This window comes from Lonchura striata, chromosome 30 (genome assembly GCF_050655825.1).
Source record: "Lonchura striata isolate lonStrDom1 chromosome 30, ASM5065582v1, whole genome shotgun sequence".
In the NCBI taxonomy this organism is placed as follows: domain Eukaryota; kingdom Metazoa; phylum Chordata; class Aves; order Passeriformes; family Estrildidae; genus Lonchura; species Lonchura striata.
In genome coordinates this window covers 3,846,942-3,851,824 of record NC_140732.1, presented here as the reverse complement: position 1 = coordinate 3,851,824, position 4,883 = coordinate 3,846,942, and the positions used below count along the sequence as shown (strand labels likewise).

The 4,883-nt window shown below is 55.7% G+C and overlaps 1 pseudogene; it reads left to right on the top strand.

The window, feature by feature from the left end:
* Positions 1-2,525: 2,525 nt before the first annotated feature.
* On the top strand, positions 2,526-4,415 carry LOC146764958 (uncharacterized; annotated as a pseudogene).
* The last annotated feature ends 468 nt before the right edge of the window (positions 4,416-4,883 follow it).

The window sequence follows — 4,883 nt, the reverse complement described above, 5'->3', positions numbered from 1 at the left end:
CACAGCAATTCCTCTCCAGGCCTGGCAGTCAAGGACACCTCACTGCTGCAGGACCCCAGAGATGGAAACAAAAGTGAGCTGGGGGGAGCAAACTTGGGGTAAATGATTTCATTACCTGAAGCTGGAATTGGAAGATGAACCCTCAATATGCAAATGGCCCAAACTTCTAAAAGTGTGAAAACCTGTGAGCCGTGGTCCATTTTTGGGTGCAGCCCTGGCGGGGCTTCATCTGCCCTAAATGTACCTGAAGGCCGTTCAATAAATAGAAATGCTTTTTTATTGCCTTAATTTTGTCTGGCTTCTGTTTTCAGGTAGCCCAAAAAGGTGTCTTAGATGCCAAAAAGGCATCAGAGGTACCAAAGATAGTGCATTCTGGCAAGTCAGAAAGTCAGATTTAATTTGTTTCCAGCTGTGATTTTAACTGGCAGCTTCTGCAAATGAAGGAGCAGTGAGAGCAGCTCATCAGCACATGGATCAGTGTCTCTGCGCATGCACTTGCCAAGAGCCCAGCAGCCTTCTTGTCTTTACAAGCAGTGTTTTCTTTGACCAGACATACACTGTCCCCTTTGAGCTGACAGTGGTTGAGGCCCAATGTTACTTGAAGGGAAAATAAATGGAAATATATGACCCTTAATTAAAATAACATTTTAAAAAGCAAGGTAGACTTTCAGTGATTAATAACAAGAATTGAGAGAGGGAAGAAGAGAGGTCACCCTGAGAAATTTAAGGAGACTTAAGCAGGATTTGATTTGTACAAAAGGATCTGCAGTGCACCTTGAGGCTACAGAACTATCAATCATGTTGTTTCAGGGCTCATTTATCACCGCAGTTTGCCCCAGAATTTGGCAAAGGAGGTAGAAGTCTTCCAGCTGTTTCGTACAGCAAAGTGTCATTGATAAGCGCAAGCCTGCAAAGGAAACAATAAAATATCAATTATAAGGGAGACAGTTGCAAGGAAGCTGCCTAGAATCAGGTTTCCTCTGGTTTGCAGTGCTGTCTAGATAGTGTCTTCTTGCTCACTGGTGACACAGATTCCTGCATACTGGGAGATTCCTGCATATTGGAGATTCCTGTGTATTTGGAGCAGTTCTCCCGGGTGAAAATAGGTGACCCAGGCTTCACAGTCACTTTCTCTCAGTAGCAGGTGCACAGGAGTGAGCAAGGCCAGGGGAAGGTGCAGCAAGTTTGACGTGGTGGAACGTTGGCTCTGGGGCACGTCCTGTGCCGGTCGGATTTTTTGGAGGCGGCAGCCCACTCAGGGCCCTGGACAGGCCCCTGACCAAGAACGCCGGCCCTTTTCCCTGGAAAACAAAGCTCGCAACCCCAGGTTCCTGGTGTCAGGTTGCCAGGTGAGCTTGGGACTGTCAGGGCAGAGCAAGTTCGAGGTGGTGGCAAGTTGGGGGGCCTGGGACACATCCTGCGCTGTTTGGATTTTTTGGAGGTGGCTGCCCACTTAGGGCCACAGGCCCCTGAACACAAACAGCGGCCATTTGCTCTGTGAAACAAAGATCGCCACCCCAGGTTGCTGATTTCAGTTTGCAGGGAGCACTTGGGACTGTCAGGGCAGTAGACATTTGAGTTGGTGGCAGGCTTGGTCTGGGAGACATCCTGCGCCGTTCCAAATTTTAGGCGGCGGCCACCCACTCAGGGCCACAGGCCCCTGATGCAGAATCTGCAGCGCACACAAATGAGAACTGGGATTTCAGGGGGTGGCAGGAGAAACTAAATCCATCTGCTCGCTTCCCTTTCCTGCCATGGCCACGCTGATGCAATTCAAAGAATTGCTCCTGCTCAGCAAGCTCTCAGATGATAGGAGCAAAAGCCACGTGTTTCTGAGGTGCTAGCTGCCAGTGTCTCAGATTTTCCTTCCCAGTTCTAAATGGTTTTGACTATTTTTTCCATTTCAACACTTTCTGTGCATCCCTGTGAGTTAATAGGCCCTCACAACCCTCTCCCTCAAAGCCTTGAGATACTGCCATAGCAGAACTTGTTCATGCTCGTTTCTCCTGGTGATTTTACAATCTTATGCAGACTCTGAAAGCAAGCTCATGCTGTAGACAAAAGATTGACCTGGGTAGCACAGGGCACTTTCTGGGTGTGTGTCTTTGTCTGCTTTTCACGGCCTTTGGGTGAGCACGGTGAGGCCGAGGCCTGGGGCCCTCAAGATGGCGCCGGGCAGCCCCGGGGGCAGCGGCGAGGGGCGGCACCGAGGGGGGCACAGGGTGCATTTCCCCGAGCCATGGGAGAAGCGAGCAGCAGGGAAAGGCGCCCTGGGGAGAAGGGCAGGCACAAGGGCCCAGCTCTCTGCAGGGCGGGCAGCCACTCGCCATGTGCTGCTCCTGGAGCCACAGGCAGGGCCGTGTCTCCTCCCCGCCCTGACACTGCACCTGCAGGGCCGCGTCCGGCTCTTCCCAGCACGGACAGCAAGGACGTGGACACGCTGCAGCCGCTGCTGAGGAGGGACAGCGAGATGTGCAAGGGCTGCAGCACCTCTCCTGCAAGGAAAGGCTGACACAGCTGACGCAGCTCAGCTTCTTCAGCCTGGAAAAGAGACTTAGACTTAGGCTTGTCCCAACTGTGGCCTTCCAGTACCTGAGGGTAACCTACTAGAAAGGCTGGGCAGGGACTTTGTACAAAGGCAGGCAAGGACAGGACAAGAGAGGATGGATCCAAATGGAAAGAGAGTCGCTTTAGATGAGGGATTCAGAAAAAGACTCTCCTGGAACAGGTTGCCCAGAGAAGGTGTAGATGTCCCATCCCTGACAGTGTTCATGGCCAGGCTGGATGGAACTCTAGACAAGCCAGTCTAGTGCGAGGGGTCCCCCGCCACAGCAGCAGGATGGCAACCATGTGATTTTTCAGGTCCCTTCCAAGCCAAAGCATGCCACGGCTCCGTGATTCTGGGATACTTCCCCTCTTCATCCTCTGACAGAAAAAGAAACGTGGCACCAAGTTCCATATTGCAGACCATGTCTTTTGGCAGCCTGCAACTGTCTCAACAGAGGATGAAAAGACATGGAATTACTGACGTGATTTCCCTTTTCTACTTGAAAATTAAATGCTCCACTCTCACAAAACTGTCAGAAGAGGCAATTCTTCCCCATGAAATGCTTCGTCTCACCCAAAGAAAGAAGCCACAAGCCAACACTCTTCTTTATTGCTTCCTTGATTGGTTACTTCTCTGATAGGAATTACTTTGGGTTTTTATTTGTTTGTTTCTTTCATTCATTCACGGGGTCCGCAGCAGCTCCTCCGTTGGGTTTGCAGAGGCAATGGACGAACGGCCGCCAGCTCCGGCACCTCAGCAGCAGCAGCAGCAGCAGCAGCAGCAGCAGCAGCAGCAGCAGCAGTTCTCTCGTTCGATCGGACTTGCGCTCAACTTTCTGCTCGCTCTCTGTCCCCTACTCCCGTGCCATCTCGTCCCGTGCCGTCCGTGTTCCGCCTTTCCCAGCCCGGCTCACGCCGAGTCCCGCAAGGCACCCGTGCGTGGCTCGGCCCCTGCCCGGCCATGCCCGGCCCGCGAGGGTCTCGCCTCCGCCAGGCTCTCTCCAGAGTGGCTGTGGCGCCTCCGCAGGAGCCTCTGGAAGAGTTCCTCACTCTGTTCGTGGCGGGGCAGCAGCGTCCCGTGGCTCTGCCCGGCGCGGCCTCTGGCCCGGCCCCAACCCCGAAGGAAGCCCCTGCCGCAGCTCCGCCTGGAGCCGCCCCGCTGCCGCCCGGCTCCCGCCCCGTCGCCGGGAGCTCCCCCAGGCGCTTCCCCGCCCCGAGCTCCGCCGCTCGGCAGCTCGGCCGCCGGCCCCGAGCCGCCGCAGCCCGGGGCGGCTCGGCAAGCAGCAGCGCGCCGGGCGCTCGGGCTGCCGGGGCAGAACAGCGGGAGCGCGGTGCCGCCCGCAGGGGCAGAGAAGCCTCCCCTGGAGCAGCTCTGCCGGGAGGGCCCTGCTGGGCAGCGGCGGCTGCGGCAGCGTTTGCTGCGGGACCCGGCTCGCCGCCGGCGCCCCGGCAACAGACGGAGGGCGGCGGGAGCCGGCGGGCGGCGGGCGGCGAGCTCAGCCCGGCGCTGGCCTTGGCTTGCAGGGGGCCATCAGGCGAGTGTGCCGGGATCGCGTCTCGGAGCGGGCGCGGCTGCTGAGTGAGCGGGGCCAGCGGGAGAAGTCGCGGGGCGGCCGGGCGGGGCTGAGGCCAGGCCCGGCAGGGCGGCAGCCGGAGCTGCGAGGGGAACGAGCGGCGAGTGAGCGCGGCCGCGCAGCGTCCCGGGCCGGGCAATGGCAGCGGGCTGGGGCCGGGCAGGGGTGCCCAAGGCGCGGCGCAGCATCGGCCCCGCTCAGGGCATCGCGGTCCCCCGCAGCACAACGGCGCCCTTGTGCCCCTGGAGCCGGCACTTTTGGCTGTACAGCATCTTTTGGGTCCATTGTCCCCCAAACCTGTCAATGGTGGTCCCATTGTAATACCAAGTAGCAAAGAGCAGCACAAATGACACAAAGAAACTATGGCAAAAGAATAAGAGGAGATGCCCAGCGAGGAAAGGATGTGGTGACACACTGGCACATCAAATGAGCTGCACTCCCATAACCTCTTGGCTAGCAGGTCCTGGTCTCACATTCTCCATTTGTTTATTTATGTTTAATTTATTTTGGTTTTTTAAATCATCAAAATAAAATATATCAATGTTATAAATTTACGCCACAACGGATCATAATCCAATTAGAATTTAATTAATTACAGCAAGTAGGATATGAGCAAAAACAGCACTGGACGGCCGGGAAGTCTCTGCTCCCTCTCTGCCGTCCCGATTCGTCTAAACAGTCTTCTTTTTATTCCGTTCTTTCCATGAAGTCCTGACAGGCTCCTTTGTTTGCAGTTTCCTTCTGTTTACGTAAGCCGTAATT